At 35.4% G+C, this 13,333-nt stretch overlaps 1 protein-coding gene across 2 annotated transcripts in view; it reads right to left on the bottom strand.

Moving 5' to 3' along the window:
* The window catches only part of LOC142234697 (uncharacterized), a 102,852-nt gene extending 101,173 nt beyond the window's left edge, over positions 1 to 1,679 (bottom strand). For both annotated transcript variants that reach the window (XM_075305876.1, XM_075305875.1), the window contains exon 1: positions 1,261 to 1,679. The gene's annotated coding sequence lies outside the window, so the exon portion shown is untranslated. The remainder of the gene's footprint in view (positions 1 to 1,260) is intronic.
* Positions 1,680 to 13,333: the final 11,654 nt, after the last annotated feature.

Below are 13,333 nucleotides of genomic sequence, written 5' to 3'. Positions count from 1 at the left end.
ACATACACGTCGTAAATGTAGAAAAAGTAACAAAAGTCGCTAACTCAAAATACTTTAGTCGCGCCAGCTAGGCAGCGAATTCGATGATATGCAAGACGATTGTATGTGCGAAGAAGTTTCAATTCTTAGAATGTTCACAATTTTCGGTTTCATTTTCCCTATTGGCTTTTGCACGAGTACAAGGTAACCGTGGATTTTCTCGCCCTTCTTAGCTTTACGTTCAGTCTCCTGTCCAATATAACCCCAAAGTATTTTGCACACTCACCAAGGGGAATTTCGATACCATCTAAGAAAATAGGCTTGACCGTGAGAAAACTTTCACAAATTTCTGCAGAAACTCACAGCGAATGCTGTCAAACTAAATTAAAAAATGTTCAGGATTTCTTCTATTCAAAATTAGGTTTTTTACAGTAGGTTTACGACTTTTGTGACATACGTATTATACCGTCGCAAATGTATGTCGCAAAAGTCACAGTTTGTGACAGGCCAACCCTGGTTTGGAGTATGGGTGGTGGTTTAGAGTATAATACAGTCGGCCCTGCCCGACTTGTAACTTTTATAAATTGTTTTGAATAAATTTTGTTTCAATCACGGAAACGATAATATCACCAACTTATTAATTAAAAAAATGCAATAGATTTATATAGCACTCAAAATTAATTCACATTACTTACGTTGGTAACGAAAAATAAAAAAATACAAAATTAAGGGCACATAACATACTATCTCTGAACCAAAGCTTTTCTGCCAGATGTGTACTTAATATTCTCTCTTTACACTCTACTCCCTCATACCTTAAAAGGTTTTTAATAATGATGCCTCCTTACCTTAGGTGAGATTATAAACAAAAATGTAATGATTATTTATTGTTATATTATTTTATGGTTTATCAATGTTTAGTGTTATCCACTTCCCTATAAGTTATCATCTTAAAAACATCACAATTCAACACAAAACTTCTTACGTTGATCATCTATTAACTTCTCTCATTCATTAGAAAAATAAAATGCAATCTTTGACACTTCAACAATCTCTTTCAACTTCAATCACATATTATGTTACGACACACACCCTTTTCAGCATGCATGCATATATACATACATACATACAATATATTTATTTGCATAGGCCCACGTTGTGTACATTTATAACGGTTTCATTTGTTTTGAACGGAAGTTCAAAGGAGAAAATGGGCAAATTGCTAATTACTATATTTTCTTATGTTGTACTTATAAGCGTATTTATTACTTAGATATTTACTTTATTTCGATTAATTTCCAAAGAATAAATTTTGCTGCTTTGACTTTTGTTTACACTGCTGATTATTGGGTTATTAGCCGAGAGAGCCGATTGCACACAATATCGATGTTGCCGACGAAGGTGTTTCTTTATTCTTCTTTGCGAATGGGCTTCACTGAGGTTTTATTATGATGTTTTGTTTTTTTCTTTTTTTTTAATTTTTACGCTTGTTTTTGTTTTCTTTGTTTCAATTAAACGCAAGAATAGCACGATTTTCCGTATCTTGTTTTGTTTGTTTTTCTTTTTTTTTCTACTTCACTCAATTCTTTACGTGATCGCCCCTCTTGTGAACGAAGTAGCACATACGAAAAATACAACGAGCTCCCCAATAACCGTATAACGATCGTTGTGATCAGTAAAGCGTCAAACCGTAACTAAGAATCTTAAGTAACAACAGAAGAAACTTAAGTCAAACAAACAAGCGCCGCAACAAAACTTAAAGCACAATTTTAGCTCTCCAGATTAGTGAGCGTAAAAGAGTGTGTGAGAGAGATAGAGAGGTTACTAAAATCAAGTGGAATGATTATGCGGGCACAGTGGGTTATGATGCCCTTTTTTCATATAAAGTTTTATTGCCACAGAATAGAAAATCATGTTAGCAAATTTTTCTGAGATAAGGAAAAAAGCTTAAGCTTTAATCTTTATACTCAGAAAAAAGTAAACTGTTTTTTTTTTGGTAAAAATGAATTACATAGTGTGAAAATTTAAATAAATTGTATCCCACTTTTTTGAGAAAAAAAAAAATGAACTAAAAGTAAAAAAAAACTTATTGGCGTCAAATTAAGACTATTTATACCATGTAATAGTCTATTTTTACTATTTTTGGGAACAGTACGAAAAATATTTGAGATATACTTGGTATAAACAAAATTGGATTGGGCTGGGATGGAAAAAAAAACTTGTAAAAATAATGAAAATTAAGTCCAGCCAAATTATTTTTTCAAATAAAAAAAGTTTAATTCATCGTCATTCTGTGCCAGGGCTTCACAGTGAATACACAAAACAAATTGCAAAACTTTTGCCCAAACTTGCACCGAAAAAAAGTGAATTGATTTGTAGGAAGAATGAACTACCACTCACGAAAATTGAAAAAAATTTTACTCCACATTTTGAGATTTCCACAAAGCGTTGTTAAAACCAGGAAATTTTAATGCCCTGTCGTACTTTTTAACAGCAGTTCACGAAATTACATCATCTCATAGAAGAACAAGTATATACGGCCGTAAGTTCGGTCAGGCCGAAGCTTATGTACCCTCCACCATGAATTGCGTAGAAACTTCTACTGAAGACTGTCATCCAAAATCGAATTACTTGGGTTGCGGTAACACTTGCCGATGACAAGGTATCTTAAAACTTCCTAACACCGTATTCTAAATTACAAGGTAGTCCATACGTATATAATTAAGTTTAAAGTTTCTATAGAAATAAAATTTTGACAAAATAAAATTTTGACAACATTTTCTATAGAAATAAAATTTGGAAAAAAATTCTATAGAAATAAAATGTTGACAAAATTTTCTATAGAAATAAAATGTTGACAAAATTTTCTATAGAAATAAAATTTTGACAAAATGTTCTATAGAAATAAAATTTTTACAAAACTTTCTATAGAAATAAAATTTTTACAAAATATTCTATAGAAATAACATTTTGACAATGTTTTGCATAAAAATAAAAATTTGGTAGATTATTTTTGGCTCGGGTGGCAACCATGAATATGAACCGATATGGACCAATTTTTGTGTGATTGGGGATCGGCTATATATAACTATAGACCGATATGGACCAATTTTGGCATGGATATTAGCGGCCTTATACTAACACCACGTTGCAAATTTCAAGCGGATCGGATGAATATTGCTCCTCCAAGAGGCTCCGGAGATCATATCTGGGGAACGGTTTATATGAGGGCTATATATAATTATGGACCAATTCTTGCGTGTTTGTTAGAGACCACATTCTAACACCATGTTCCAAATTTCAACCGGATCGGATGAATTTTGTTGGTCCAAGAGGCTCCGGAGGACAAATCTGGGAATCGATTTATATGGGGGCTATATGTAATTATGGACCGATATGGACCACTTTTTGCATGGTTGTGAGCGACCATATACTAACACCATGTACCAAATTTCAACCGGATCGGATGAAATTTGCTTCTCTTAGAGGCTCCGCAAGCCAAATCGGGGGATCGGTTTATATGGGGGCTATATATAATTATGGACCGATATGGACCAATTTTTGCATGGTTTTTAGAGACCATATACTAACACCATGTACCAAATTTCAGCCGGATCGGACGAAAATTGTTTCTCGTAGAGGCTCTGCAAGCCAAATCGGGGGATCGGTTTATATGGGGGCTATATATAATTATGGACCGATGTGAACCAATTTTTGTATGGTTGTTAGAGACCATATACTAACACCATGTACCAAATTTCAGCCGGATCGGATGAAATTTGCTTCTCTTAGAGGCCTCGCAAGCCAAATTTGGGGGTCCGTTTATATGGGGGCTATACGTAAAAGTGGACCGATATGGGCCATTTGCAATACCATCCGACCTACATCAATAACAACTACTTGTGCCAAGATAGCTTGTTTCGTTCGGAAGTTAGCGTGATTTCAACAGACGGACGGACGGACGGACATGCTCAGATCGACTCAGAATTTCACCACGACCCAGAATATATATACTTTATGGGGTCTTAGAGCAATATTTCGATGTGTTACAAACGGAATGACAAAGTTAATATACCCCCATCCTATGGTGGAGGGTATAAAAAATACCTTTAGCGCCATACGAAGTTCCAGATTAAGACATACGCCATGAACAGTTTCCGGGTTGAAACGACTGTATGTGCGATTAGGCTCCCAAAATAGATTGATCAGAAAAACAGAGAAAGAAAAACGGCAATCAGTCTCATTTTATAAAAGAGATATTTTATTGCAGACAGCGGCAGCTTAGCAGTTAGATGACTGTGCACAAAGTAAAGTTACAATCATTTTCTGTTAATAGTCACACATAATAAGTTTGAATTCAGCAATAGATTTGTATGATAGAGAAGGCCAACTACTTCAAAGATACAAAGAAAAAGACCTTTCTCTGGCTAGCATAGAAAAGTTCTAGTGTTACCGCTTTTCATCTAATTTAACTAAGTTAACTTAAATTCAACAATTAAGTACATGTAATAAAGGGTGATACGGTCAACATTTGGTCAATATAAACTTGACTTATTTCTTTCAATTTTGCATTTAAAAAACCTGAACATCCCTCATTTTGAAGGTGTGTGTGTGTAGAATGTTGCTCCTATTTTGATTTTGGAATTTACTCTTCAGTTGTCAAAATGCCGTCCAAGCAAGAAGAGCAGCGTATCAAAATTTTGCTGGCGCAGCGCAAAAATCCGAGCTACTCGCACGCAAAGCTGGCAAAATCGCTAAAAGTTGCCAAACCAACCGTTACAAATGTAATTAAAGTGTTTGGGGAACGTTTGTCGACAGCCAGGAAGTCTGGATCGGATGGAAATCGAAAACCGGAAGCCGCTGAGACGACAAAGAGAGTTGCCGGTAGCTTCAAGCGAAACCCTAACATCTCTCTCCGAGATGCCGCAAATAAGCCGCAAATAATAATACCGTGCATCGAGCCAAAAAACGAGCCGGACTATCGACTTACAAGAAGGTAGTGACTCCAAATCGCGATGATAAACAAAATACGACGGCCAAAGCGCGATCCCGGAGGCTGTACACGACGATGCTGACGAAGTTTGACTGCGTGGTAATGGACGACGAAACCTATGTCAAAGCCGACTACAAGCAGCTTCCGGGACAGGAGTTTTATACGGCAAAAGGAAGGGGAAAGGTAGCAGATATTTTCAAGCACATAAAACTGTCAAAGTTCGCAAAGAAATATCTGATTTGGCAAGCCATCTGTACCTGTGGCTTGAAAAGCAGCATTTTCATAGCTTCCGGGACTGTCAACCAAGAAATTTACGTGAAAGAGTGTTTGAATAAACGTCTGCTGCCTTTCCTGAAGAAACACGGTTGTTCCGTACTGTTTTGGCCGGATTTGGCATCTTGCCATTACGGTAAAAAGGCCATGGAATGGTACGCCGCCAACAACGTGCAGGTGGTTCCCAAGGACAAGAACCCTCCCAACACGCCAGAGCTCCGCCCAATTGAGAAATACTGGGCTATTGTCAAGCGGAACCTAAAGAAGACCAAAAAAACTGCTAAGGACGAGCAGCAGTTCAAGGCAAACTGGCTTTCTGCGGTGAAGAAGGTGGACAAGGTGGCTGTACAAAATCTGATGGCAGGTGTCAAGCGTGGGGCCCGGCAATTCGGATTTGGAAAAGCGAAAGCCTAACTGAATATTTTTCCTGAATTTTATACTAATTGAACTTGAAAAAGACATTTAATTTGATTTTTTAAATAAACGATTTCACCGATTTACAAGCGTTTTCCCTTGACCAAATTTTGACCGTATCACCATTTAAGTCAATTAATTGATTTGTTGTTTCTTACAAATAAATGATAACTCAATTCATACGTAAATAATTCAGTTCATAAGTAAATAGTTCAATTCATGGAAAAATGTGTTCAGGGATGAACAGTGTTCAACACGACAAATTTACACTATTTGGTGGGATATTCGAATTTATTTTTGTATGACATTCTTCCCTTTTTAATTCATTTATCAAAAGAAAATAAAATAATAATTGATTTAGAGGGATCTTCCTTATATCGGTGAAATTTTAACTAAAGGTGGGTATTAAGTTCAAGTTTATCCGCTAAAATCGTCATTTTTTCACTAAAGTGAAAACAAAGTAGTAAAAAAAGACATACAATTTTACATATTTGTTGCAAATTTCATTATAACTTGATGGAGAATAGCCCAAAGCAAATTTTCACAAAGTTTGTATTTTTTAAAATGGATTATTAAAGAAAAGTAATCGTGAAAAAATGACGATTTTAGCGGTTAAACTCGAACTTAATACCCACCTTAAAGCATAGTAATTTCCATTAATAATTTTTTTTTTTTTGCTGCTGTATCGAAAGATGTCTTTTTAATGATTTTCAGCATCAATTTAGGAACTATGTTTGTGTTTCACAGCAATGTTGGCCACTGCAGTTCAGAGAAACAATTCCTCACTTCAGCTCTTTTTCGATCAGTGCACTAGTTCGGTCCGTTAGTTCACAAGTTCACTCTTGGTCAGTGACATTCTCATTTCATATTCGTTCGTTAATTTCATCCAGTTCCCAAATAACTTACATGCAAAAAAGAGCGCTATGGGTGTAAAGGTTTAAAATTGATTATTTGTTCTTATTTTAAAATTTAATGATTGGTGCTTTCCAATCATTCCATTCCAAGTTTTTAAGAGTTTTGTAAAACGATGTATATTATATTTTCAGTGAAACTCTACCTTAGAAATCTCCAGCAAGGTCAAGCTTAAAAAGACACTGATTGAAGACCGCTCTCCATAATATTTAAGTATTACATAAGATTTTTTTAGCAGTAAGATGTCTTGAAAAATCATCTATTATGATTATCTTTTATACAACCTAAAATTTGAATCGTCAAATAAAATGTCTTTAATACAAATTTGTATATGATGTTTTTTGTCATAAAAGAACAATACTATATATAGTACTCCGCCCACTGTGTTCTTTACTCTTCACCACACATCAACTGTTGTAATCTTCAATGTTCTCTCTTCTATAGAGAATGTTATACATATACATTGCAGTGTAAATGAAACCATCGATGTTAGTCGTATGTTATTACGTAGGAAGAGGCAACAATAACAACAATTTCTCAATTGACCATATGATTGACGGCAAATGACGATTGCTGACGATCTAACTTTCAATTGAACAATTGCACACATCAACGAACAAACAATACAAGCGAGAAAAAGAAGGCAATGAACAAAGCTAAACAGCTTCTTTGGGCGTCCGTTCAATTACTGTATTGCATAGATGTTGTTGGGTTGTCTTTACACTTGAACTCAGTCTCTCGTGTTTGCAGATCTTCCAATTGATGGGTGGGATAGATGGATATACAATATATCATCGTCTGATCCGATTGCATTGACTGAACACAATTCATGTAAAAGGAAATTTTAGAAGTTGATCTAGTCTTGTACTCCGTGAACAGTGGTTTAGAATCGAATCAGGGCTGTAAAGCAAAGTTTCTTATTTCCAATTTCCCCCATTTGTAATTGAAGAAATTAATCAAGAAATTAATAACCCTAAATCAGCTATAATCGATCAAACTTAAGCACAAACCCCGGTTATTTTGGACAACAGACGGACAGACAGACATTGCAAGATCGACCCAGTATGACCTTGAACGGATGGACAAACATCACAATATCGACCCTGTATTATTTTGGTTAATGGGGCTTCAGATACATATTTCAGTGCGTGGATGCTATGAAAATATTGCATTTTATTTATTATTAATTTTTTTTAGGTCATTATCTAATTGAAATATGAAAACACTGTGCAATGCAGATTATCAAGGCATTTTTGTTTCTATTATTGTAAATGACGAATGCTGATGATGTTTCATTGATGCCGATACTCTTGTGGTCATTGCTGTTGTAATTGTTAATGCAATTGCTGTATAAAAATGGTGGTTGTAGTTCTGTTGTTGTTGTTGTTTTTATATACGTACATATACTACAGAATGTTAATAGTATAAAGAATATGCAACATTCCATTCTGAATAGGATGAACAAACAAATAATAATATTGAAAATGTTGGCATGATTTTCTAAAATGGAGGCTAAAATGCAAATTAATTTAATAGACTTGATTTTATTTTAATTTACTTCAATTTCTTGTAACATAACATAATTTCATTCTAAACATTTTTATGAATATTTTGAAACTTTTCTAGTTGCCTCAGTGTGAATTGCTCTCATTGTTTTTTGATTAATGTTCTTCGTACTGTTACTCATTAGGAATTTTTGTTGTTGTCGAACTGTAATTACCTCATATGTTATCTATGAAGAGAAAAAAAATATTTTTTTTTCTGCTTTCAGATTTATTTCGTATTTTTCCCTCAGATATGAAATCATTTTATGTGTTCACCTCTGATAAGATACGTAAAGTAAGTCGAATGTAATAACGATCATCTATAAAGAAAATGAGATACACGGTGTGTGCGTAAACACAACCATAGCGATAGGCGGTGGGCTGTTGCTCTTTTATGTCCGCGGTGAAGGATTAACGGCTAATGCACAGTACTAAGTACGTTTGTGTGAAAAACGAATATCAACATTTATCACTGTGAATGGTATCCCAAACACAGGGTTTTTGACTTATTTTTGCGAAATAATGTGCTTGCCTATATTTCTGTGCGAAAATTTCAGAGTTGCATTACCACTTTTCGAAAAAAAACTTAAAACAAAGCTTTCGCAGTTACACCCATAAAAAAATTATTACCACACGGACTCAAATCGATACCCTACGTTATTGATAGTTAGCTAACCCCGTATCGTACAATATCAATTACCGGTACGTAAAGCATGAATGTACTAATCGGTTTTATAAAATTACCAATGTGGTATTTAAAATAATACCTAAAACAGATGTAAAATGTCTTTGTATCTTCAATTCATTTAATACATAACATACATACCAGAGAACTTCAACCGGTGGCTTTTTTTCGTATTGCAATCTTACCCACAAAATGTCGGTGGCAGTGAGTACGATACCAATTGTCATGCGATATTTTACATTGATACAAATGCGAGAATAAAAACACCACTAGTATATAACAATGTTCGTATGCAGTGTCTTGCCATCTTAAACCAAGTGACATCGTAACAACGCTCGGTAAACAAAAAACTAGTGTGGCACTTAATTGTGATTGCACTCAACAACAACAATTACCAGCAGATGGCATTTGCTCAAGAGAATTGAGAGAGTACCAAATAAGAAAATACCAAACTGCTGAGATATGGGTAACCAATTTGTGGGATTGCTTTACTACGGTGTTTTCGAGAGACCAACACTCGTGCCAAAAAAACACCGACAGTCGTCGGTTGCATTGGATATTGGTGGTTGAAATTTTTTTTTTTTACCAATTGGTGTTTTAAGATTGCAAATATTGGTGTTTACTAACTACACTGGTCGGTTGCGGTAAATCGCAGCCGTTCTCTGCTGCGGTTATAAAAGGAGTAGCGAGACAAGAAACTGGGGAGTTGGTAGGTAATCGTCAAAGAGGTAAGAACTAAATTTAGTTGATGCGAAGTAAATCTCAGCTTCAAATAAAATTAATAAAAACTTCAAAAGAGGATCTTCCACCAAGCGCAGTTCCCGCTTCGTGTGCTGCGAAGTATAATCTTCGTCTGTCCCCCGTCTCCTACCCTCCTTGTGCAGCGAAGAATAATCTTTGTCTGTCCCCCCTCTCCTTCCCCTCCTTGTGCAGCGAAGAGTAATATTCGTCTGATTAAAGACATTAGGTGTGTTCCTTTACTTTACTCGTAGTAAAAAGTAGTAAAAGAGAGAAATATTGAAAATCCTCTCAGATTTCTATATTTGTTAAATGTACAGGAACGAAAATATAGTAAAAATTGTAAAAATGTCAAATAAAAAACAAAAGAAGCATTGTGATTTGAATAAATATTTTCAAAACATGTAGGTAAATTAAATACTTTTATATCGACTTTTTTTTACAAATGGCAGATTTTTTGCAGGAAACTTTGAAATCCTTATTACGATAGAAAGAAGCTATGGTTTTTACTTTGTTATAAAAAGTACTCCTTTTGCAAAATTTTTAATCAAAGTAAAACTCTGGCTTCTGGACCATAAAGTAGAGTAATAGTGCATATTATCAGTATCTTTTAAGGTGGGGTTTTTCATTCCGTTTGTAACACATACAAATAACGAATTCTGACTATAGAAAGTATATATAGCCTTGATCAGGGAGAAATTATAAGTCGATGTCTCTCTGTCTGGCTATCTGTTGTAATCAGGCTACTTCCTTCAATAATGAACCTATAGTGCTGAAATTTTAACAGACACGTTTTTCTTCTACATGCAGGTCAATTTTGAAGATTTGACTACTTCGGCCTAAGTTTCGATTTTGCTTCCATATGAACCGACCCCCGAATTGGGGTCTTCATGACATAGACATTAAAACTTTTATCCGATTTGCATGAAATTCAAAACGTAGAGGTACTTTTGGTCCATTAAAGGGTGTGCCGAATTTGGTGTGAGTCGGTCAATGTTTTGGTACTTTTTTTGAAACAAGTGGTATTGGTTCGGCATTGTTTTGAAATTCCAAATTGTGGAGTCTACACGTTAAATCTAAAGCACAAACGTGCACAAAATTTTCCTCCAGAATACGTAGAATTTTATAAGGAATGTAGTCCCTCTAGACTCAAAATACAGACCCCACTTTGTTCAAATTTTGCAAAAAAATAAATTGTAAGGCCCTATCTCGCAAATATTAGATATATTCGCACACATACACAATCTTTTTATGGTAGTTTATAAGTTCTATTCAGCAAAGCAAAAATCATGAAAATCGGTGCATAATTGCGCGTTTGCCAAGTAACACTAAATTGCATACATCCGAGGTGTCCAACTTCCAACGTCTACTAGGGACCTACAAACCTCTAAATATAGAGAAAAACATTTCAGCTTTGGCACAAAGAAAAAATTATGATGATATCTTAATCCATTAAAAAGTTACAGATTTATTTCCAAAAAAAAAAGCGATTTGGAACTACTTTAGTTTGGAAAATTTGAAAACAAATAATTATTTTTGTCATGACATATCTACAACTTTTACTCGAAAGAATTTGTCGAGTAACTTGTAGTAAAAAAATTTTAAAAGAGACATGCATTTTGACTTTGTTCTCTTAAAATTGTTTACTACTTTTACTATTTTTTGGGGTTGAGGAACGGTTTCTAGTAAAAACTAGTAAAAGTAGTAACTAGTAGTACGTAAAGGAACACAACTATTAGCTCTTGAATTGTTGCTGGCTTATCGACGTACACCTTTTCTTTCAAATAACCCCAAAGAAAAAAGTCCAATGGTGTCAAATCACATGATCTTGGCGGCTAATTGACATCGCCATTACGTGAGATAACACGGCCATTGAACTTGTTGCGCAAAAGAGCCATTGTTTCGTTAGCTGTGTGGCAAGTGGCACCGTCCTGCTGAAACCACATATCGTCCACATCCATATCTTCCAATTCGGGCCATAAAAAGTTCGTTATCATCTCACGATAGCGAACACCATTCACAGTATCTGCCTGACCGGCCTCATTTTGGAAAAAAACGGCCCGATGATGCCGCCAGCCCATAAACCGCACCAAACACTCACTCTTTGTGGGTGCATTGGTTTTTTTTACAATCACTCTTGGATTCTCATTCGCCCAAATGCGGCAATTGTGTTTATTGACGAATCCACTGAGGTGAAAATGTGCCTCATCACTAAAGATGATTTTCTTCGAAAATTGATCATCCAATGTTGCCATTTCTTGGAACTATTTAACACGTTGTTGGATTGTGTATCTCTTCATGGTTCAAATTGAGTAAGTCTGAAATAGGGAAATGTCAAATAAAATTCGGAAAAAAACTTGGCGTTTAGGTGTGGTTCACATTCAACATCGGCCCTTACAATTTAACCACCCTTTATCTTCTGTTCCTTGAAGTCTATATCAATGTCAAGATATCCTAATGATAATATTCGAGGCGAATGCAATAATTTTAAACGTCGCTGTCGATCATAATGGAAAATGGTATAATATCTGTCGTTATTGAATGAATCCTTTAAGATGGGAATTCGTATTCAATTGTCCGATCAACAACCGTCATTAGAATTATTCAAGAGATTCACGGAATGGGAACCCTTTAATTTTCTTGCTAATTATTATGATTTTTACAAAATTTAATTAAGCATACAAATAGCATTAATTTTCTGTATATGTCGTATGATCGGATTATAAACAAGATAGTACTTTTTTGGCTCTCAATGTGTCAAGTTTTGTGCGTATGTCACACATTTCTTTCCATATATTAACATTTATTTCGACCCACCTTAAGTCATTTTCAATTGAATACACAAATATGAGCTTATACTAACAGATAAAAATATTTGTTTTTATACCCACCACCATAGGATGGGGGTTTATTAACTTAGTCATTCCGTTTGTAACACATCGAAATATTGCTCTAAGACCTCATAGAGTATATATATTCTGGGTCGTGGTGAAATTTTGAGTCGATCTGAGCATGTCCGTCCGTCCGCCCGTCCGTCTGTTGAAATCACGCTAACTTCCAAACGAAACAAGCTATCGACTTGAAACTTGGCACAAGTAGTTGTTATTGATGAAAGTCGGATGGTATTGCAAATGGGCCATATCGGTCCACTTTTACATATAGCCCCCATATAAACGGACCCCCAAATTTGGCTTGCGATTGCTCTAAGAGAAGCAAATTTCATTCGATCCAGCTGAAATTTGGTACATGGTGTTAGTATATGGTCCCTAACAACCATGCAAAAATTGGTCCATATCGGTCTATAATTACATATAGCCCCCATATAAACCGATCTCCCGATTTGGCTTGCGGAGCCTCTAAGAGAACCAAATTTCATCCGATCCGGCTGAAATTTGGTACATGGTATTGGTATATGTTCTCTAATGACCATGCAACAATTGGTCCACATCGGTCCATAGTTATATATAGCCCCCATATAAACCGATCCCCCGATTTGGCTTGAGGAGCCTCTAAGAAACGAAAATTTCATCCGATCCGGCTGAAATTTGGTACATGGTATTGGTATATGTTCTCTAATGACCATGCAAAAATTGGTCCACATCGGTCCATAATTATATATAGCCCCCATATAAACCGATCCCCCGATTTGGCTTGCGGAGCCTCTGAGAAACGAAAATTTCATCCGATCCGACTGAAATTTGGTACATGGGGTTGGTATATGTTCTCTAATGACCATGCAAAAATTGGTCCACATCGGTCTATAATTACATATAGCCCCCATATAAACCGATCCCC

The sequence above is a fragment of the Haematobia irritans genome, chromosome 4 (assembly GCF_050003625.1).
Source record: "Haematobia irritans isolate KBUSLIRL chromosome 4, ASM5000362v1, whole genome shotgun sequence".
NCBI classification, from domain to species: Eukaryota; Metazoa; Arthropoda; class Insecta; order Diptera; family Muscidae; genus Haematobia; species Haematobia irritans.
The sequence above is the reverse complement of the archived record's forward strand: the minus strand, read 5'-3'. Positions and strand labels throughout refer to the sequence as shown.